Source organism: Manis pentadactyla, chromosome 14 (assembly GCF_030020395.1).
Source record: "Manis pentadactyla isolate mManPen7 chromosome 14, mManPen7.hap1, whole genome shotgun sequence".
NCBI lineage: Eukaryota > Metazoa > Chordata > Mammalia > Pholidota > Manidae > Manis > Manis pentadactyla.
In genome coordinates, this window is record NC_080032.1 from 70,610,385 (window position 1) to 70,634,723 (window position 24,339).

Here is a 24,339-nt window from a genome sequence, read left to right on the forward strand (position 1 = left end):
TAACAAACAAAGAAGTGGAGGGCCTGATTTCAGAGCCTCCTTGGAGATCAGTCACCCCTCCTGGGGGCTCCCTAAGCTCCAGCCCACTCCTCCCTCATGATGGGCACTACCAGCTGCTCAGAGTTTTCTCCAAGGAATCGTGTGACTGGGAAAGGCACCACAGTGATGATGTTTATTCAAGCTGGGCCTTATTCAGATGCTCACTGAGGATGATCTGAGTAAGCATCAGAAAATGATCTCAGTCAGAATGTGATTGAGCCACTAGGCCAGTATGTATCAGGTAGAGAAAACAGAATTGTCAGCTCTCTAAATGCCCTGCTGGTAATTATTTTTGGTTTTGTCTTCACTGAGAGGGAGGAGCACCGAACTGTTGAGATATTTTTGTTGCAATGTGTTTTTGGTGTCCTCTCCTTGCCTTATAGACCAAGAGGCGGAAAGGGGGATATGTCCTAGCAACCAGTGTTAACTGGATCATGCCCTGGGGGGAGCAGACAGAGACTTCGGGGTCTCAAGGATTAAAGAAGTCAGTGGACCAACTGGGATGTGGGGCACTGAACCCCCAGAGAGGAGATGGGGCTCCAGGTGCTGAGAGAGGTGATGATCTGGCTCCGGCTTCCATTCACTGCCTCTGAAATGACAGAGTTGCAAACGGGAGGTAGCTGCGTGAGCACGAAGAGTCATGGCCACCGACCCACAGGGAGGTTGCCCTTAGCCAGCCGAGGAGCCCTGGGAATGCAGTGACATCTCCACAGCTCGGTGCCAAGCAGAGCCTGAAGCCCAGTGGGGACTCAGCGAGTGGCAGCAGAAAGTTCTGTGTGGCTCGTGTGGCTCTGGCTGCAGGCCCTGACCTCGTCATTTCTAGCCCAAGAGTAGAGGTGGACCAGCTGAAAAATGACCACTGTTAGATGCTTTGACTTTGCTGAATGGCGGCTCGGGAGCCAGATTTAATTTGATTTAGAAAAATGAAGAAATCTGACAGGTCTAGCACCCTGGGTTATGGAGTAGTTTATATTGTTACATTAATAATACTGAATGGAAAAGCAGCCCACACTTAGATGCTGACAGACCCTTCTTAAAGTAACCCCCCTTGAGCTTCCCAGGAGACCTCTCATATCAGAATTAATCAGACCTAAATCTGCTTAGCTTAAAAGATGTAAATAAAACCATAGCTAAATGGGACGGGCTCATAAATCTGCCTCTTTCATCATCTCTAGCTTAACGTTTTCTACCTTTAACAGAACTTTGTCATAGAATTACAGCAGTTCTTCAGAATTTCCAGGGACTAAAACAGTGCATACCTCAGACAAGGTGCATGTTATTTATGGCAATAAGAAATATCGCAAGGTTCGTATGTATATATAAATCAATATATAAAACATGATAGCACAGTTTCTGGAAAGCAATCTGCTAATATGATTTTTTTAAAAAGCACTCAACAAATTAAAGCCACCAAGAATTGTCAGTCCATTCAAGACTCTGAGTGGCTTTGGTAGACTGAAAACCTACAGCATCCGGAAGGAGGAAAGATCTCATATTGCCAGATATTGGAATCATATATTGCCCCCGTCTCCAAAAAGAACATTTTCATCTTGTTTTTAGTTATGAAAATCCTGTTGGTTTAGTCATTGTTCTGTTACTTTTGAGTTATCTTTTATAATCATTTTTCTATCCATTGCTTGACTAGGAAATGGACTTTTAGGTGAAACATCGTCTGTATTCTGTAATTTGATAATTATTCTGTATCAAAGACTGAACTAAGGATTTAAGCAATTGTACATTTTGCAGCAACTTTATTTTCAGTCTTACATGGCTTGGAAATTTATCTACTATCACATCACATCAGACTTTAACTCTACCCTCAATCCATTTGAAGTTACATATATTTGTAATTTATTCTACAGGTTATTCAGAAATAAGAATGAACTCCACACCATAGCACAACTACTCTGTGGCACTGAGGTGACAGCTTAAGGAAGAAGTGATTTGAGAAGTAAAGGATGAAAAAGAGTTGGAACAAAGCTCAAAGAAGCTGCTACCAGGAGACCCACCATGGACGGATACTAGGAGCCTCATTCAAGAATTATCAACACCTATAGGACCGTGCCCTTCATCACATTTTATTTCTTCCCCTAAACATGCCTTTTTTTTCCTCCAGGATCCAGACACCTCTTGAACTGGAACTGCAAATCTAATTTTGCAATGCTTTCCTTAAGGTGATCATGAAGAAGAGGCAGCCTGAGAAAAGTTACACCGTTGCATATGCCGACAAGCCCCATGCTAAGGTAACCTTACTCTCTAGGAAAGGGACAAAGAGTGGCTTCCCTGACACTCAGGCTCAGATCATTAGGATGTGCATGGGAACATTTAATGTCACAAATTCTTTCATTAGCATAGGCTAACAGAAAACCTCAGAATTAGCATAGGCTTAACATAGACAGGCACACCTTTTAAAAGAATCAGGTGCAAAATAGCTGTGGAATGTATGCTTTGAGCAATAAGAGAAGGAAGCTGGTTACCTTGGCCATGGTCAGCGTCTCGCAGCTTGTCCAGAAGGACTGAAGGATGCTGTCTGAGCTCCAAATCCCTTTGGTTTAAAGTTGCAAGAATGAAAACTGCCTTCCCCCACCTTTCCTCCTCCAATCCCTCCCCGTCTAGCTCATACTTTTTGGAGGGCCTCATGATTAAATGTTGCCCTGCAGGGAACTTGGGCATTTATTTAATAATTGGCATTATAATCAGGGTCCAGTTGTTCTGCCCATGGGGATCTGGCATTAGTTAGGCACAAAGAAGGAAGGACCTGTATTCACAGACAGAAGTTTAAGGAATAAATGATGACTTAGTTTTTATCTAACTGCCATTCCCTAGATATCTGGTGTGAAGGGGTGGTCTTGATTTTATGGCAGACACAGAAAATATTACAGGGTCACCATTACCGTGAAAGTTCCCATTCTCTTGTGTAGGGTTTTCCATCCCTTTAATAAGCTCTGTCATCTGCAATGTCAGGGCCTCATAGAGTCATGGATATGAAATAGCTTCTGTGTGTGTCATAGGTGGGCTACACGCTCCAGTTAGCATCATAAGCCAGGATTAGTAACATCCTTCCACATGTGATGCTTGAGCACAGAGTGTGGGGTGGGATGGGGTTGAGGATGCTGATGGAGTAGGATTGTAGAGAAATGCATTCCGGGGTCTGCGATGCGATGGCTAAATACCATTTCTTTTCCAGCCTTCAGGCAGAGGAATAAAAATTCTTATTCTCTATGAAAGTGTTTTGAAAACTAAAAAAAAAGTAATTTGACACATCAGTAAGGGGGTGGTGAAGTATCTTCTTCCCATCAACCATCTTGAAGTACAAGTTGTTCTTTCTGTCTTCAGAAATTGTACAAATTGGGACAAGGGTACAAGCAACTGCCTGTAAATCCCTAAGCACCCCTTGGCTTTCATCCTCTGTGCCTTTGCATATGCTCTTCCTTCTACCTGGAATGTCTTCAATCTCTTTTTACCTGGTGATCTGCCTCTAATCAAGATCAGTGTAAAAACCACTCGTTCCTTGAAAATGTTTCTTTCCTCCCTAAGAACATTTCCCTCCCTCTGTCCTTGTTGCACTGCAGCCTTCTCCTAACACTTCCCATATTCCATTCTAATGATTCGTTTTGATGGTAAAGTCCCCAAACTCTCTCCTTTATTCAAGAGCAGCAGTTCTCAGCTCTGACTCCTATCAGAACAATCTCTGAAACTTTGGAAAATAGGCAGATTCCCAGGCCCCATCCTGAGATTCCACGGTGGTTCTGGGGTGAGGCCCAGAAATCTGTACTTTTACAAAGCTCTCAGTGTATACTCCAGATGGACTTCCGGTTTCTGGTTCCCCATGTAAGGAGCTTGGAAATCACCACTCCAACCTAACAACAGGTAAAAAGACGAACAGACTGAAAAATACATAGCCAGGGATTTAATGTACCATCAAATAACACCTGCTTGACAAACTTTGGGCTTACAGTAAGTCACAAAGCCCTCCGTTACCCTGCCCTTCCCTTCCCCCACCTCTTCCAGATGGGCCAGCCACTGGGGCACGGTTTTCCCTTTCTGTGTTTGTGCAGGTAGTGGAGGGCATCAAAGGCAGTCTCCCCTCCGAGGGTTTGGACATGTCCACATTCTAGCCAAAGGAGCTTCTTTGCCTCTCGCTTCTCTGTCACCTCATCAATACAGTCTCTCCTCTTCTCTGACTGCTAGTAACGGCCAACTTGTCACACCTGCACTCTCCGCCAGGTGTGGTTCCCGCAACACCCAAGGACCCTGTATCCACCATGACAGGATTCTGTGGTCGCCTGTCACGGGTGGAGGGGCCGTTGGTTTCCTGGCTACAGGTCTCACCGCACCGCTGGGTGGCGCTGTCTCCTTACATTTTTCCTCGACAGGCACCAGCCTCCCCTCCCGGCAGCTCTCCGGGAGCGGCGGGGGCGGCTCCTCCCTGTTTTTTTTTCTTCCTTGGGCCACCTCCCCACACACTAGTCTGTAGAAAGCCCTGTGTCAGCCTTCTGGAATTCAGGGTTCAGGATGAACTCTGGGGGTATTCAGCCTCTCCCTTGAGGGCGTCTTGTCGGATTGTTTCCTGTAGCACATTTTTTGTGGCCAAGTTCAGTTTTCAGTGACTCAATAGATCCTCAAATACTTCCCATGGGAAATACAACCCCACAGTATCAGAAAATACAGCCAGTCAATGCTTCCTGAGGAGTCTGCGGCACATTTTTCTTTACCAAATCTGATCATTCCCTTTCCACCCCAGAACAGGGAACAATTCTTTCCCCTTCTCTGTGCTCACGCCCTTCAGATATTTGCAGATACTTCTCATATCCCACTTGAGTCACCATTTGGCACTGTCTTATGTCTTTGGTTTTTTATTGCCTCTGCTCATAAACCGCACCCCCTAATGCCTTAATAGCCTGAAATCTGCCTTCTCCAGGGAAAAGGGGTTGGGAGCGGCATAGTCTTCAGGGGGTTACTGGAGGAGGCCAAGAGGTGGAGGCAGAGTAAAGTGAAGCTAATAAAACTTCAGCTCTGTGGTTCCCCCACTTATTCAGGCCCCTTCCAACACCTTCTTACCTAATTTGTACATGTCATTTTGTATTGTTTTTCTTAAAAAAGGCCTCCAAAATTATATTATTTTAGGCCTTCCCCAAAGCCTGAATCTACCCCTGAAGAGGCTGTGCATTTTGCGTGGCTTGGCTGTCGGGCTGGCTGGCTCATTACTAACTGTGACAAATCTTGAGAACCCCCCCGACCCCAAGGTTCCTGGGCCACAATGTCTAATTTCCTCTTTTTGATAAAACACGAGTTTCTCTGCCTGGCCACAAAAATCAGAGCCCAGCATTCCACTCACTTTCTTTCATTTTAATTTAGGCATGTTAATATTTTCTTGTTCTCTTTCCTCTCAGAACAGAAAAGGTAATTGCTAGTCAAGGCAACATAAATATAATTAGGTTAGGTTCAGAGGCTCATGAGTCAGCTTCAAAGACAAAGATTCCACATCTCAAAACAGTATTTAACTTTGGTTTGTTGGACTGTTACCATCTCAGGATCATCCCCGCGGAGATATATCTGCGACTGAACATTTATGACATTGTGACGCCAAGGGTTGGGACTAACCTGTATTTGCTAAGGTCCTTGGTTGTCTGCACTGTACAGCATCATATTTACTAGGTACACATAAAAAGGAACCAGGGTTTTGGGACACCCACACAAACTTTTTAAACAAACTTTGTAAACTAACAATGGGTAGGAATGCTGAGCCAGAGAAGATTGTACAGCACACCACCTCTCTAATGTCAAAGCCTAGGACTAAGGCATCCATATGGGCTTCTCCTCCCAAGAAAGATTCATTTGCCCTCTCTGGCAGTAGTATCTCTGTCCTTCTCCCAGGAGTCGGATTTCTGACCCACACCCTATTAATGAACTCCTTTCTCCTATTCAGTAGACAAAAAGCTGGAGTGGATTGTAAATATTTCTGTGGTCATTGGCTTTATCCGCATGTCCTGGCTCTGTGTTGTATATCCCACTATATGCCTCTCTCATACAACTCATAATATGCTCGCTTGACGTTAAGTTGCTAGATATAGTAGCAACTGCATTTTATTCATTCTAGCCTAGCACTGTCTGGCATCCATGAATGAATGAAGTTTGTAATGGAAACCAGGCTCATGAATACAATTAGGAAGCCTATGGGTGAAGATGAGAATAAAGAAGTGTTCAAACAGCCTTCTACTGCTAAAGGAGACATGAATCTTCCTGATTCACACACAAGAGTGGTGAGAAGCTAGAAAGAGGGCCCACAACAGGTCTACAGACACCCCCAATGCCTTTCCACTCAGATGCACCCATAGTTTCATCGAACAGATCCTCTGCCAATACATTTCCGCCCACCTGTGGAAACATTCCTGCTTTTTGATGAGCAAACCCTACAGAACAGTAATGATCTCATCAATGTGTATTATCTTCAGTTCACAGAGACCAGGGTACAAATGGATTGCTCCGAAGCCCATGACAGATAGAAATGTTATGTCCTTTCCCAAGCTAAGTGATTCCCTACTGATTAAAGCCTCTCGGATGATGTATGGTGAACCACCTGGGATTTTGCAGCCTTACAGTTTTTATTTCCATACCTCATATTTGACTCACTCATTGATTAAGGTACTCAAGGTCTTCACAAAGGACATTGTGATGTGGACGTTCCCAGCCCGGAAGGGAAGCGTAATGCCACCAAAATGCCCACTCTGAGTGTCCAAAATATTAACATCACTATAGGACACTCAGCTCTGGGATTTCCCAGCTTCAGTAAATCGCAACGGTCACCACGTTTAATATCCACATTTGGGGTTTAAGTGGCCCCAAATGCTCAGAATAAAAATGACTCTTGTCTTTCTAACATGGGTCCCGAGATCTGGGAACACTTTTACTTATGTTCACCGGGAAGGACTAAAGAAAAAACATTTTAAGCCTCTCCTCTCTGCCGCCTTTCCCTTTCCGCTTTTAATGGAATTGTTTGAGAGCTTTTGCTAATGCAGTCATTTCCCGGAGAGGAAGCCGCCTTTCTTGCATGCCCCAAGCAGCTGGAGTGAATCAGAGCCGCAGCCACATCTGCACATCCTGTGGGGCAATCGCTCACGCGGGTGACCCACCCTCGGGGCCCGCGGGTGGGCGGGTGGGGGCTGCAGACGGGGACCTGCTGGGTGCCTAGGGCGCGGCCGCCGGCGGGCACAGCAGGGGCGCATTTCCATTCCTCGTGACCCCTCGTCCTTCCTCTTCCTGCTCGCTCCCGCGCCCGCGCCGCCCCAGCCGAGTCCAGGGCAGCTCCCCGCAGACCCTACCCCGAGGAGTAACACTCCCGCCTCCGGTTTACTACGGCGGCCCGGTCGCCTAGCAGCGGGCGCGCGTTGCCACGGCGACGCGCCCGAGCGCGTAGGGATCGCAAGGCGAGGCCCCGCCCCACGGCCCCGGGCCTGGGACTTCCGGAGCGGCTGGGCGCGGCGCTGGGGCCCGTGCCCCCTCTCGGCCTCCCCCCGCCCTCGCCGCGAGCCGCGTCCCGCGTCCGAGGCCCTCCCGCGGGGGAGGAGCGGCGGGCGCCCGCGGAGAGGGGCGGGCCGAGGGCGCCGCCGCGTGGGCCCCGAGTGGGTCGGACGCCCCTGCTTGCAGCCCCCGCGAGGCCCAGCCGCGGGGAGTGCGGAGGCCCGCGGCCCGAGAGAGGCCTCCCAGCCAGGCCTGTAGGCCGAGGGGCAGGAGGTGCCGGGCTGCTGAGGAGGCCAAATAGTCGTCACCCCGGCCCCTGCCCCTCCGCGGAAGGTACTGGGCCCTGGCGCCTGTTGCAAAGTAAGCCTCTGTCTCTGCCCCGTTTCGTGGAACAGGAGGTGAAACTTCGGAACCACAAACCCTCAGCAGGTCCAAGTTCTACTCGCGACTCCACCTGCGGCCAGACTGATTGTGCCCAAGTTACACAGCCTCCCTGGGCAATTGTTTCCGCAGAGGTAGATTAGGAGAACGGGGTGGCTGGTACCGGGGTGCTGTGAAGGCCGGAAATGGAAGGGGAAGGGATCCATTATCAAGAAAACTGGTTCGACTCTCAACATCTCACTAATTCTCACAACCAGCCTGGAGGAGTGGCGGCCCCTCCATTCTAGACCAAGGAAACGTTCCAGCGTTGGCCTTCCTCTAGGCCACAATGCTAGAAAGTGGTAGAGTGTTCAAAACCTGATTCGTGGCCAGGCTGCCCTTAAAACGCGCAGATTGCCGGCCAGATTGTGGAAAGGCACGCAGAATGAGGAAATGGATTAAGTGTACTTTAAACTTCACAGATACTTTATGATAAACACCCTCCCACGTTCCCTCATAAACCAATAATAAAAATAAGTACAATTTACACTGGCTGGCTTTTTCTGTGTTCCAGTTCACTTCTGAGCGTTCTCCTATTTGACCTGTTCACTGGGGGCTGCGTCTGAACTAGGGACACTGGCTGAGCTCATAGTCCGAATGCTCTTCGGAACCGCTAGGTCTTCTCTGCAGTCCGAGAAGGGTTCCTTTCCGGGGTCTTATCCTTTCGTTTCTTCGGAGCTCCCTCGCTTCAGCTGGTTAACAAGCCAAGGCATCTTTGCTCTCTGTGAAGGTCTTCCTGGGCCTGACAGTATCTGTGCAGGATCTTGAGACTCTGAGATCAGGAAGAGCCTGAGCTTGTGCTGGCCGCCTTAGTTCGGCAGATTCTAGATCAGGGCCGGCTTTCGGCAGGGCCACACGGAAGCCTCGCCATTCTCTTGCAGAGAACTTAATATCTGCTCTTTCAGTTCTCTAGAGTGATACACGTCACTGTCGTTGCCACCAGCCCTGGGCCTTTCACCAGGAGCCAGATTTTGGCAATAGGAAGCGTCTAGATGGAGGGAAAGAAGAAGAGCTAGAGGGCTCTAAGCAGACCTGGGAGCAGAGAGGAAAAGATGAAGAGGCAAAGGAAGAAGAAATGGAGATACAGTGGAAGAAGATGAAAAAGCACGAGGTCAAGGTATGGATCTCACTGGGTTTATCCATAAAAACTGGGCTTGAATAACAATTTCTATTCCATGTTGTATAATTCTACAGTATGTTCTGAAGCTCCTTATCGTGAGCATGTGACATAAACGACGAATTTGTATAACCTGTATTATAATCCAGCATTAAGGGTACTACACCTGAGAAACTTATGAGATGTTTTAGAAATCAACCTACCTTCTGGGTGAGGAAAACATTTTGAATCTGAGGCAAAGATGTTTCTGTTTCTCTCTGCTGTGTCTTAATTAGTTGCGTGGAGTGAATACCTGGCGTGATGGTGAATCAGGTGCCCTCTTGCCAGCAGAGGGGTAAGGTGGTGTGAGGTGGACTGGAGAGGATGGAAAGGATGCCCTGAAGCCAGGACACCAGTCTGGGTGGGGCTGGCTGACACATGGGGTTTACTCTGTGACATCACAGTGGCAGGCAGGCATCTCCCTGCTACTGACACCGCCTCCTCTCCTCACTCTCAGGAGGACAGGGGCCACTCTGGGGTGCCTACCAGAGGCCTGGTTGCCTTCTCAGTCATCCAGATCAGTGTTTCTATTACTGTGCATAAGAATTACCTGGGGATCTTAGTAGCCTAGCAGATTCTGAAGGTCTGGGGTAGCTCCCACGTGATGCTGGCTAGACCACACTGAGTTGTAAGGCTCTAGACCAGTGCTGTCAAAGAAAAGTACAACATAAGCTGTAATGTTGTCACATTAAAAAAGGGACAATAGACACACACACTGCAATACAACGACTTACACAGTGCTATAGTTAAAGTAAAAGTAGTTTTTTTACTTTAGTTGTTTTTTTTTACTTTAGTTTGTTTTTCTCACCAAAAAAATGAAGTTAGGTTCAAATGAAAAATATTTTATACTGCTTCCATTTTAATGATCTAGATTAAAGCAAAATAATAAGAGAAGTTTAGTTCTCACTTGCACTGGTCACAAAGGCACAATAGCCACAAGTGGATGGATAGTAGCTACCACATTGGATGGCACAGCGCTAGACCATTCCCAGAAAAGGTAATGATGTACAGAAATTACCATTCTAAAAAACTAGTATCTGGAAACCCAGTGTTCACTAAGGAAATGTATTAAATATGAAATGAGAATTTGGGAGCTATTAACACAGACATAGCTCTGAGACTTGAAGAGAGGAGAGGTGCCTTCCCCAGTATTCCAGCTGAGTCCCCCTGGGGGCTTTCAGCCCCGTGAGCCTGTCACACTCAGTTTACCTCTGAGCTTCTACCTGCCTGCCCCTCTTCCTTGCCAACCCGCCTAAATCCTCCACAACCTCCAAGGCACATGATTCCTGCCTCAATTCAGCCCAAAGCTTCCCTTGTTATTCTAGCTTTCCTTTCTCTCCCCTTCCTCTGAGCTTGCCTAGCACGTAGGGTCTGGCCGAACAGTAGGGGGCTTCTTTCCACGGCGTCTTGATCTGCTTGCTTTGCTTTGGGTGTGTTAGTCTGTTGCTCTCATGAAATTCTAAGCTGCTTGAGGATAGAATGTATTTCTTTACTTCTGTAGTACTTAATATAGTGCTGAGGGCATAACAGCTGTCCAGTAAATATTTGTTAATTTTATTTAATGACCTAAGACACCGAAGTGTCTAAGAGAGAACATCAGATCTAAAAGTACCAATAACTTGAACAAAAGGAGTAACATGGCTTGTTCTTGGCATGCTTCAACTTGCTCAAGATAACAGTTCTCCCCAAGTTAATTTCTGAATTGACTGTAACCCCAATACAAATAACAATGAGCATTTTTAAAGAGCAGAGCAAATTAATATTCAAATTCATGTGGGTAAACAAATGCACAAGACTAGTTAGGAGAACATTGGAAAGAAAGAGCTCTGAGAGGGGACCAGCCCTAAAAGATACTGAAGCATGCTACAAATGTTCTAGGATGAAAACAATGTGGTACTGGTGCATGACTAGACAGACCATTGGATTCCAAGAGAAAGTCCAGAAATAAACAGCGACATAAAGACATCCAGTATAGCACAGAGGAGAGATCTTAAATCACTGGGGCAAAGATGATCTTTATAACAAATGGCACTGATGAACTGGATAGCCATTTAGAAAAATATGAAGCATGTTCATTTTTTATACCATGTACAGTAATGCACTGCAACTGGACTAGAGGTCTGAATGTTAAAAATGAAATGAAACAAGAATTAGGAGAAAGATGGGTAAATTTCTCTGCAACCTGGATATAAATAAGGGCTTTCTAACTATGACTAAAAATCCAGATACTAGATAAGAAATGAGTGATAAATTTCACTACATTAAATAAAAACCTTCATGGCAAAAATCACCAGAAACAAAATAAAGCAAATCACTAACTGGGAATATTTGTGATGCATATGATAATGAAAGGCTAATATCTCTCATATAAAAAGAACTTTTAGAAATTAAGGGGGAGAAGAGACCAAAATTCCTATAGAGAAAGAGGCAAAATTCAGAGACAGGCAATTCATGAAAAGAGACAAAAAATGATTATACATAAATGAAAAGATGTTTTACATCACAGTAAAAGTAATGCAAATTAAAATTACAGTAAGATATCCTTTCTTATTGTCAAATTGGCAAAATTAAAAAGCTTGACAATATACTCCTTTGAGGAGGGAAAATAGACATTCTCATTCATTGCTGGTGGGAACCAGCCCTATGGAGGAGGGTCTGGCAATACTTAATAAAAGTACACGTGCTTTATCCTTTGGTCACAGAAATCCATTTATAAAAATTTATACCCTGAAGATACACTTCCAACAGTATAAAAACATATATGCACAAAGTTAGTCATTGCAGTGTTATTTGTAATTGTAAAATATGGGAAACTACCTGAATCTCTAAGACTAGGAGATTCATAGTACCTACACACAATGGAACTGTGAAGCTGTATCAAAAATAAAACACAAAACAAAAAGACATTTCTATGAACTTATGTGGAATGATTTCCAGGAAATATTAACTGGAAAAATGGGAGTGCAAAAGAAGATACATAGTGTGCTATCCTTTGTGTAAGAAAGCTGGGGGAAATAAAACATATATGTATCTGCTTATTGTTACCAAAAGAAGCACAAGAAAGAGAAATGAGCAAGTAGTGAATTGAATACTTACTGGAGGGAGCAGCTAGGGGTGATTCAGGAGGGAGTGACACTTCTTTGAGAAAATTTTTTGTATAGTTTTGACTTTTGAAGCATGTTGGTGTTCTACATATTCAAAATCAAAATTGAAACAAGATGGGAAGGGGGAGAAAACCCTAAAACAAAACAGACGGAAACAAATGAACCCAATTGTATTTCAGATAAAACTACAACTACAGTTAGGGGGTGGGGGAGAAGCAAAAGAAAGAACAAACCTAAGTAGCCAGTGAACCCAGAGTTGCACTATTTACCTTCTGCTTCGGGTGAGGCTGAGTGTGGCAAGACTGCAGCCAACTCATCTCTTTTCATTGTATATACCTTTTTCATCTCATGGTGGACGTGTCACGCAATTTTGAAACATTTTAGATGCATTGTGGCACTGGGAAAATGGAAAGGGGTTAATGCTGTTGGGATTTCCATATAGGAAGGGGACATCAAAATATGGACTAGGGGAGAGCAAGAAGGAAGCCTAGGGGGTGGATTGGATTAGAGGCTTCAGAGAGAACTCATGATTTTATATATATATGTGTATGCATACATGTAAATAAATGTGTATGCGTATTATATGTACATATATGTAATACAGATGTATATGTATGTATGTAATAAAATATAAGGTATAAGTATGTATATATGTATTATTTGTATAGTATATGTAAATACATATATATTTTTTCTAGCTCTGTCTACTGAAAGGACCTAGAAGCAAAGATTCCCCAGTAGCAAGAAGCACCTAGCACTCAAATCTTGGCATCTAAGAGCTCCTCAAAGAAATGACTGATTCCAGAGCTGGGCCAAGGTAGGTACTGGATGAACTTGGAACGTTATACCAGAAAGTAAAGAAATGCTTGAAAAAAGAAATGATGAGGGACGTTTCATAAGGATACAGGAGCAATATCAAAGGGCTCTCTGCTGGTTGAATCTGGTATAATTTGAGCACCGAAATATTTAGGTCCAGCACAAAATGATAAACCATAAAAAATAGGAATTACTGAATCCATACTGGTAAATATATAGGCAGATAGACAAATAAATGGGGGAAGAGCCTTGCTTACTGAGCCAAGGAGCTGACTAGTGAATGTGGAGAGTGCTGGGGCTGGAAAATCATCATTTTGCAACTATTATAGTAAAGATGGATTTAGACACAATGGATATTAAACAAAGGGGAACATTTTCCTGAGGATCAGGCTATTTTCATGGTCTTAAAGTGTCTTGTTCCCACAGATGGCTTGTTAATTGCAAGGGAAAAAGTAACTATACAGTAGAGAAATAACGTTTTTCACCAGGTGATGAAAATTGATGTGACCAATGCTGGGCAGATGGACATTGTGTCTCCAGATGTGAAACCCGGAGGACATACCATCGCATACGTAGTGTTGAGGCAGAGACTGTATAACCTGACTCTAAACATGAGAAAACAAACAAATCCAAAATGAGTAACATTCTATTAAAAATAGTATTGTATTCCTCAAAAATGTCAATGTCACAGAAGGCAAAGGAGCTGGGGAAATATTCCAGATCAAGGAAATTAAAGAGATAGGGCAACTAAATGCAATATCTGGTTCTTGAATCTGTACAGAAGGAGGAAAAAGCTAAATATTAAGGGCTATATTGAGTCTGTCGACATCACAGGAAATCTGATGGTTGATTAGATAAAAGTATTAGATCAATGCTAAATTTACTAAAGTTGATAACTGCATTACTGTCATGTAAGAAAATATTCCTATTCTAACGAAGTACACTAGAAAGTATTTAAGAGCAAAAGATCACCATGGAAGGAACTTATTATCAGAAGGTTTAGAAAATTTTATGAATGGGAGTGAATGTGAGAGAGTGGAAATGGTAAAGCTAATGAAGAAAAATTGTAACAATAGTAAATTTGGGGAAAGGAATGACTATTTTATTATTATTATTTTTGCAAAATTTCCATGAACTTTAAATTATTTCAGACCCTCTAGAGAACCTCCCTAAGCAGTTCTCAACTATGTTTTTGGAGTAGTTGTAAATACATCCCCATGTGGCGTTTGATCCATTTGAGACCAGGGCTTTTGTCTGAGTGTGGCTCCTGGTCTTCATTCCTATTGATTTCTTGTTTATTGTTACTGTTTGTAAAGGAAAGTGGACCCACTGTTCCTCTAGTTCCACCTGGTTTGTTCCTGTGGGCAAAGAATATCCCTTACTCATCTCTGAAATCACTGTGGTGCCTGAAGCACAGGTTCTCAGTTCTCATTTACTGAACTGAAATGGATTGAATGAGTACAGATTTTTCTAGTACGGGATGCTTTTGTGTGGCCATCTGGGGAAAAACCTCTTCAAAGTCAAAGAGCATAGTTAGGCATCATCATCTCCAAGATCTCTGCTTTTAGACCTGGTGAAAGTCTTATAAACAGACATGGGTGCAGAGTTAAGAGAAAAAGTGGCTGTGATAAGCTCAAAATACTCCCCCCTGTACCCCTAAAGATATCCACATCCCAATCTCTGCAACCTGTGAACGTTACTTTATATGCCAAGAAAGGACTTTGCAGGTATGAAGTTAAGGGCTTTGACATGGGAAGATTATTCTGGGTCATCATGGTGAGCCTAAATGCAGTCACATGCATCCTTATAAGAGGGGAGGAGAGGGAGATTTGTCATGCACAGAAGAGGAGATGGCAACGTGGCCACTGAGTCAGAGACTGGAGTGATGGCACCACAAGGCAAGGAATGCTGGGCCACCAGAAGCTGGGAGAGGCAAGGGAGGATTCTCTCCCGAGTCTCCCGAGGGAGAATGGCCCTGCCGACACCTTGACTTTGGCCCAGTGAGACAGCCTTCAGACTTTCGGTCTCCAGAAATCTGCGGGAGTACATTTCTGCTGTTTTAAGCCATAAATTTGTGGTCATTTGTTACAGCAGCCTCAGGGAATTAGTGCGGTGGTAGACATGGACATTATTACTTTGACTTTCATCTCCACGCTCAGCTCATACCCATACTTTTCGGAAGGCATGTCGTCTCTGCACCTTGTTGCTTTTAGTTGATAACAGAGAAACTGAATATGTAGGAATTCTGTGAGCAAAGGAGCACAGATCTGAAAGATACAACCTCTTCATGGAAGCCTTTACTCCCTCTGGTACTTAAAGGCAGGTGCTTCCTCGCCTTGCTTTCCTTCCCCAGTCCATACACACATCACAGGCACAACGTGACCCACGTTGACTGTGGACAATTCTGGCTGCTGTAGCTTTCTTTCTTAAAATCATTGTTTGGCTGAGAAAGGATCTAATGCAGATGTCTAAAAAAAAAAAACCAATACTCTACTTAAATACATTCAATATACTTAAACTCCTGTTCAGTAGTAATAATGATAGAATAGTAACACTATATATCAATATATGATATATATTAATAATATAACAATGTAATGTTGGCTAGCTCATATTTATTGACTACGATGTACTATGCTGTGGTCTCTTTTTTGTTTGTTGTTTCATTTAATCCCCATAATGCAGTCAGGAAGGTTTATTATTATTTTACCCATAGGAACAAGAGGATGTGACTATACAGATTGTGACAAATGACTTTTTAATAAGTTACAGCAAAACCTCAGTTTTCAGGGGAGTTCTGGGCAAGCAGGAATACCGTGGCCTGGATACACATTTTGTCCATCTTACTAGGATGATTATCAAATATGGCAGAAGTTGAGAGAAGGTGAATCTCTGTGAAGGCAAGCTGAGGGTGAACAGCGCTTGCAGAGAATTCCAGAGGAGTTTGGAGTCTGCTGAGTCATCAGTGATTCCAGCCTAACTGCTGGTGTTAGTGGATGAGTGCTCGAAGATGTCTGCCCGGAGTTCCAACCCTCTCTGGTAGTGTGTGGCTTTGAGAGTCCTGGATGGGAGTTTTGTCAAAGTCATTTCTACCTTGGGTATCAAGAGTCCAAACCATCTGCATTCTCTGTTGGGTAAAGGGTAGAATTTTTAATTGGGATGCGATGCTACCCATGTAACAAAGAACAATTAAAAAATGCATGGATTGTGCTGTTGCTTATACTTCAGTCTCAAGGCTAAGTATAATAGCCTGGCTTTCCCTCTAGATGTAACAGTACCACAGAAAGATAATGGGATGGGTTGTAAGTAGAATGGAGTGGCAGAAGGTGGGATAAAAGGAAATTTGTACCCAGAATTTCCCACCGTATTTGCATATCAATAGGCCACGGCAGCACCAAGCCAAGGCTTTACCTCCGTTACTGGTATTAATTAGTGTGGTGCTGGCTAGTTACCAAGGACCCATCCATGGAGTTCCTCCTGGAAGGGATGGGTAGGAGAGGGGTGTGTATGCCAAGGTGGTACGGGACAGACAGAGCAAGGGCTGGCTAGTGAACCTGACTGAGCTGTGAGAAATAAAACCCTTTAACCCAACCTGCCCTCCCCCTTGTCCTCCTTCAGTTTCATCAGATTCATAGGGAACTTGTCCTGTGCAGGTTACCTACCCCCTTCCTCCTGGAGCTACACAGGGTTAGTGCAAAACTGCTTGATAAGTCATTGAAACTTTGCATAAACCTCTTTCCTCATCTTTAAAATGGTGTTAATAAAACCTTTCCTTCTTCATAAGGATGTCATAAGGCTAAAATGAGGAAATACGAACTCTTTAAGAACTTTGGATTTAGACATCTTGGTTGAAATCTACTTTCTCCACTTACAAGCTATATGACTCTGAGCAAGTTTATTCAGCATTTCCCTCTGGTCTTCAGTTTCCATATCTGAAGAGTGGAGATAACAACAGCTACTTCATACAGTCTTAGAGGGAATTATGTGAGATAACAAATATAAAGCATTTAATAGTGCCAGGCACAGAGTAAACATCTAATTAATGGAAGCTATTATTATTAATAGTCATAACTAACATTAAAGAAATTAAAAAGGTTAAAAGGAATTGTGCAGTATAATAATTGTAGTAGTAGTAAATGCAGGGCTGGTGGAATTAAGCATGCCTTTGAAAATATGCAACTGTGTTCTATTTACTAATGATGGTGAGCAAGGCAAATATGCTTGCTCAGGCAATTAGCTTTAGACAGGTGTGATCAAACCCTTTATCCCCGGGGGAGACATTGTGCACCTATATTTTGACTTCATGTACTCCTATTAATCCTGCATTTTGCAAAGCATTTTATACCAGTGTAACTTGATGTGCATCTTCTTTGACTTCCTCTTAAGACTGTGAATTCCTTTAGAATAACGATGACATTTTCTCAGTGGCCATAAAGCCCTGCAGGGCTCAGCAGGATTGCTTGGGTGTTCAATGCATTAGGTACTAATTGGCACCGAGTGCAGTGGGATTATTATTAACTTTTCCACCAAATGTGATTCTGGAGAGTTGTGTACAGTGGACATGGGGAGTGAGCAGAGAGAGGCTAACAATTTTGCCAGGTATATGGAGTCTTCTATGCAGGGAAACCCACATACTTCTCTCCCTGAGGCATACATGCACAGTGGTTTGAATGAAAGTAAATTCTGAAGCAAAGCAAAGAAGATTGGTCATGCCTCCTTTCCTTCTTTTTGTAAGTACTGCCATTCGTTAGTTTAGGTGCCAAAGTCTATGCTTTGACACTCCCTACCTCTGGGAGCTGGAGTGGTCATTAGGTCCCTTTGAGCTTTAGTGTTCTTGTTTTTAAAAAGGGGTGATACTATCAGTTTGATTTAACTTTACAGGGCTTTCATGAGCATCTGGTGAGATAGCACACATAAAAGCTATGCACACTGCAGGCTTTAGTACACACAAGTGCTGTTATGATGTCACTCACCTAAGGACATGGGTCTTCATTGGTGGCTTCCTGCCCAGAGATGATAATCAATTACATTCAAAGCATCGCATCCTTCACTGGCTTCCATGGGGATCACTGTACAGAGCATTTTAGGGGAGATGCCCACTCAGTGGTCCTGGCTTTTCAGCTCAAAGACTGTGCTGTCAGTTGCCCCAGAGGAACACAGACCCAAACCCGGCTTTCCAGAAGCAAAAGGAGATGGGCTTGAATATGTTCTATCTACTCTAATACTCATTATTTGAGCGGTGTAGTCCTGGTTTTGTCCAGAGGCCCCTGTGGCTACTGGCAGGCCCCAGAACAGAATTTCCTGGTGGGAAGGTAACTTAGTCCCCAGCTGTTGGGACTTCCTCATGCTTTCAGGGTCTTCTGTGAGTATTTCTACCCCAGTACCTTCCCTATCCACTTTTTGCTAGGTATCTCCCTCCAGATTCTTTGCTTTAACTCAATGCTGGGTGACTCTCTGGTACACCTAGTCCATGGAGCTTGAAGCCTGACCTGGCTAATGACAAAATCAGCTGATGATGCCATGTAGGTCTCCTGTGTGTACCTCAGGTCCCTCAGAAGGGACACTATCAGTTGTCACTATTACTACCCATCACCTCATTTTTTTGAATTTCCAGAAAGAGATTGCTTTGGCCCTCCTGTTTGTGACCTAGGACAGGGAGTACACAGAGGTAATTGGTTCCCTGGAAAAGTCTAGGGGCTTCCCTGCTTACATTTTTCTTTACAAACACTTTAAGACCCTCATGGGCAAATTCCCTTCTTGCTACTGCTACTTTACCTAAAAGCAGATGCACCCAGGGCAATTACCAAGCTCTTTTAGGTTTTAATCATGGAATCACTAAACTTCAGAGTTAGAAGGAGCCTTAGAAACATGTATGCTAAAAGTTTCATGTAGACATATGTGGACCTTGAGGCTCAAAGAGGTGAGGTGCTTGAGTTAGAGTCCCAGCACCAAGCAGGGGGAGAGGTGACTCCCAGCCAGGGCTCCCTGTCCTCTCACAGTGTGCGGGATTGCAGTTCTGCAATAACCTAAGTGTCATAAACTAGAAGTAAATGTGAGACACCTTTGCCCTGGTCCTCTGACTGAGGCACCATCCACCTGGCACCCAGACTGCATGAGGAACTATTTACTTCACCTTCCTTGATGACTTTCTTTTACTGGGGTCTAAGTCTGTCGCTTTCACTGTTTTGTTTGCTTTTCCTCTTAATTCCTCCTTCCTTCCCTATAAACTTAGTTAAACATTACTATTTTAGCCTCTAGACTTGTGATTATTTTCTTTAAGAAAAAAAAAGCCCAAAGCAAAACAAACCAGTGCTGCATCATGACAGGCCACCGCATCCCTGAGCTGTTTTCCATCTGCTGCGTGGGGACACCAGGCCCACCCCTGCTTGTCCCTTCTGCCCTTCGCTCCCCTTGTTTTTTTTTTTTTTGAGAGGGCATCTCTCATATTTATTGATCAAATGGTTGTTAACAACAATAAAATTCTATATAGGGGACTCAATACACAATCATTAATCAACCCCAAGCCTAATTCTCAACAGTCTCCAATCTTCGGAAGCATAACGACCAAGTTCTTACATATTGGATAAGTTCTTATATGGTGAACAGTGCAAGGGCAGTCATATCACAGAAACTTTCGGTTTTGATCACACATCATGAACTATAAACGATCAAGTCAGATATGATTATTCATTTGATTTTTATACTTGATTTATATGTGAATCCCACATTTCTCCCTTTTTTTTTAAATGAAATGCTGAAGTGGTAGGTAGATGCAAGATAAAGGTAGAAAACATAATTTGGTGCTGTAAGAGGGCAAATGTAGATGATCAGGTCTGTGCCTATAGACTGAGTATTAATCCAAGCTAGACAAGGGCAACAAAACATCCACGGATGCAGAAGATTTCTCTCAAAACAGGGGGGGTGAGGTTCTAAGCCTCACCTCTGTTGATCCCCAATTTCTCACCTGATGGCCCCCCTGCGACTGTGCCTGTCTTAGGTTGTTCCTCCCTTGAAGAATCTTACCCGTCTCTGGCTAACCAGCCGTCTCCCGGGGCCATACAGCGCTCCCCTTGTTTTGCACTCAGATTCTTTCACCAAGTTCCCTGGGCCCCAGAGCACACCCTGTTCAGAGAGCTCAGGCCCTCCTCCGCTCTGCCTGCCACAGGCCATGGAATTCCAAGTCAAACAGCTTTGCAGTCTGGAATCCTGACTCAGGCCCACATTCCTGGGCCAATTTCCTCCTGCTGGGAGCTCAAGACAGAGAATGGAGCGAGCCTGTTAAAGAATATGCTTCATTACCACAGTGGACATGATGGAAAAGTAGATAAAAGGTGTAGTCCTTGTAGTTACAAACCATTAATAAGATTATCTCAAAAAATCTTATATATGCAAATTAAAAAATTTCATGCTTGCAAATGTTTTGAAAACTACACACATTAGTTATCCAGGAACTAAGGGGCTACATTCCCTGTTTCTGGTGACCAGTAGTTTAGATCCCAATGGACTCTTTTGAGAGTGAGAGGGTGTGTTACCAACACAGACGTCTGTGGTCTTCTGGCTTGTACTTAAATACCTGTACGAAGCCTGGGCAGTCCATTCCTCTTTGCACAGCTCTGTGCTCTCGCTGAAATTAGCTTCTTGGCCTCTGTGTGAATTCCCTCCCTTGGGGCCATCAGGCAGGGCTCATCCCTCTTCCTGGAAGCACACACAGCTGTTGGAGCATAGCTCTCCTGTCTTCTGAGTTTCCTCCTCCCCAGGCTAAATGTCTCCAGCTCCTTCAGCAATTCCTTGTCTGGCGTAGTTTCTGCACCTTCTCCCTGGCTGCTCTTCTGAATGAGTGCCATGTTCGAATCTGAACACAGAGCTTGAGGTTCATCCTCCTTCAGCCTTCAGCTATGAGATCCCTCAGTCTGACTGGCACAGCAGCTTGTTAGTCCGACTTGAGGAGCAGCTGCTCAGCAGATGCCCCTTCTTTTCTTGAGCTTCCTTGAACATTTTCTGAGACACAGTGGATATGATTGGCATTCCTCAGGGAGGAGACCAGAGGAGGGAGGGAGGGGCCAGGGCCAGAGTGTGGGGGCTCTGTTCCCACCTGAGTTGGTCAAGTGCCTGAAAGGACAGGATTTAGTGCTGTCTCTCTTTCTGTCAAGAGAATAGTTTCCAGAATTAGACTGTGTGGATTTGAATCCTGTCTCTTACTATTCATAAGATGTCTTAAATTTTAGCAAGTTACTTAACCTCTCTGTGCCTCAGTCTCCTCCTCTAGGAAGTGTAATATCATCAGGTTGTTATAAGGATCAAATTAAAGGTGCTGCAAATAGCATCTGATGACATGGTTAAGTCCCCTTCGTGCTATTATTGTCATGAGTGTGACTGCTCTCCCTGACCTACCTTTTTCTTGGTGCTGTTGGTCACCCCTGGGGAGGTTTTCTGAAGCAGCAAAAACCCAGTCACATGAGTACTAAAGGCTGAAAACTCACCTTCCGCCCTCTAGACTGCAGGTGTCTCCGTGGGAGGATAATAACACCTAGAGCCCCGTCATGTCATTTATCCCTTTCAGCCTCCTGGGGCTTTTCATCCTAAAGGAGTCCAAGGCCCTTGAATCAAAGAAGCAAAAACACTCATTAAAACATTAACATTTGTATGGCAGGAATGGCACATCATTCTGCTATAGAATCTCCTGAAATTGCTATTTACCTGAGGTTTCGGTTTTAAGAGGTTACTGTACTCCAGTAATTTAAATTCAGCGCTTGACCCAGTGTCTCCTTGCCATTCTTTCTTTCCTTCCCCTCTGGCGAACCAGAGACAAAGGCTCTGAGCGCTTCCTCCTGCTTTGTTTCTTCCGATGGGGAAAGTAGAAGGCAGGGGACAAAGGAGGAGAAAGTAACAAGGGATTCCTGCGACATCTCACTGTGAACATCTAAGACAACTGGGTCTTTCATCCTAAGATCGCAAAGCTATTCGTACTTACGTATCTGGTATCTGCAGTCAGGCGTAATTGTACTTAATTTATAGAGAGTATTTTGACCTGCCCAAAGTGAGAATTTTACCACTTAGGTATGAACCACAACTATATACTGGTTTGCAAGATCAGTCCCATCGTTTTAGGTTTTAATCAACTCTGCAGTGTTCATCCATCTAGGATGCGCCGGAGGTTGCTCTGCTCCCACTTCTGGGCAGCACTGTCGTCTTGGCTGCCTGCATGGCAGTGCTGGCCTGGTGGGTGAAGTGGAGGTTGTCACATGCACAACTGTGCCTGTTTGAAGGCTGCCTCTCAGGCTAGCTCACTAGCGCTCAATCTCATTGCAAACCTCCTGCTCTGTGAAAGAAAGATGTGGAAAAATTCCATTACCTGTTGGCCCAGTGAACCCTCTCAGTAGAGTGGGCCATCTGCCTAGAGGAAACTTGGACCTATCTGGAAGATTAGGATCTACTGATCTGGGCTTCCCAGTAGGCTCTCACAAAACCTGCGTTTGCATCTCCATGGCAACAGACACCCGGGTCTTCCTCTTGCCCCCCGCCCCACACCTGGCTGGCTGGGTGGAGGTAGCATTTGCTGAAGCGGGCTGTAGTCTCTCTCGGGTTTGGTCATATATTCTTAGCCCGAATTTCTGGTTTCTTTAGGGAAAAAGGAAAAAGAGAAATGAATAAACATTCAGTGAATGCTTATAATGCATCAGACACATTACATACATGACTTCACTTCATTTCACAGGTGGCAGTGTTACTTGAGTATCCTGGTTTAGAAAAAAAAAATCCGAGGAACCTGATGGGCAACGTGTACTTCAGACCAGAACATGGGAGCTAAGGGGACCGAGAAAATTCTCTTTGTAGAACCTGCTCTATTCTCTCTACTCACAGAAGATGAAAATGCTGAAATGTTGTCAGTTTCTAACACTGGTAGACCTCCACATTTGAGCACTTTTTGGGAGTGCAAATCCTCGTTTGCAGGTTTGTGAAATTATAGATTTGTACTACTTTGTGGACTATTGTAATTTCAGGGAGAGGAAATCCCGGGGCAAAATACTTCTAAAACCCAATCAGTCAGAAGGAGAAACAAAGCTTAAAACCGGCTTATTGCTTACAAACTGCAGTCCAGGGCCATTTCTCTCTCGTGCTGTGGCAGAAGGAAGTGAGCCCCCCTCCCCCACTCTCAGGTTCAGATAAGCCCTTCAGTTGCACAGGTAATTACCTACTGATATGAAGATGAACTACTCTTCTCCACCCCTTAGGAACATCTGTTGATATGCAGATGTACTAAAGCCAGGGGAGATATTCTGGAAATATTACAGTTTTACCCACAGGCCACCCCTCCAGAAATCTCACCTTACAATCCACTCATTTCCCCTCTTCTGCATGGTCCCTGAGCGAGAAAACTGGAGAATTGTGATAGACTAATAATATACAATACCAACAGCAATAAAATCATGATAATCCTCAAGCCAGAGGATTCAGCTAGGTTCAAAGTCCTATGCAGGTTAAGTCTGTAGCTCGCCCATTCCATAGGCAGGCAGCAGCTGAAGAGCTAGAGGGTTCAGAGCAATCATCACACAGCAGCTGAAGCCAAGGGGCGCATCCAGGCCACAAGGACTGTAGAAGACAGTAAACTTAAGGGTGATGAAATACATGTTTTAATGACAGCAGCATAGGCAAATCTTGTCCATCAGGTACGATACATGCCAGAGAGTGGTCCTGCGATAGAACAGTGGCAGGAATGGGATCTCGTCCTGGTCTAGTGTACCAGACATTCACGCCCCTCCCTGTGGGAGTCACAGATGGGTCAAGTATAGGGCTACGGGAGGTACAAGCACTGGCCATAAAGATAAAACAAAACTTCCCTATAAGGTGCTCTTACCTCCCGGATATTTTGGGTACACTACCATGATCTTTGGGGGCCACTCTGCTGTTACTCCAGGAATACACATGAGGCCAGCTTCCAGGCCTTTTTTCCAAGGTGCCAGAAGGGCCACCATTGCTGGTCCATGTGTCAAAATGCCCGGGGCCACATCCACTCAGCAGTGTCTCCAGGGTTTCATGCAGCAGGGGCTGGCAGCAGGATGTTGCTCTGCTGGCCATATCCTGGCTTCAATAACTCCTCTTTGGTTTGCACGTACAGTTGTACAGGAGAGGCAGCAAGATGTGTTAGCATGTCCACAGGGCTCAAAGTTCCTTTACAGGGCTTCTCATTCTAATGCCGTAGCATTGTCCATAAGCAAACTGACCAGCCCTGTAGACTATTGGTGTCTGACTTCAGGCCAGATTTCAACAAATTGTTGTACCTCTCTATCATGCCTGCCCTGGTAGGGGTATATGGTACATGAAATTTCCGTTTTATTCCTAATT

General features: G+C 44.5%; 1 long non-coding RNA gene across 1 annotated transcript; it reads left to right on the plus strand.

Moving 5' to 3' along the window:
• Window positions 1-8,464: 8,464 nt before the first annotated feature.
• LOC130680650 (uncharacterized) lies at window positions 8,465-22,906 on the plus strand. Its single transcript, XR_008993674.1, has 3 exons — window positions 8,465-9,037; window positions 12,879-12,997; window positions 22,712-22,906. It is a non-coding gene; the product is annotated as an uncharacterized LOC130680650 (long non-coding RNA).
• Window positions 22,907-24,339: the final 1,433 nt, after the last annotated feature.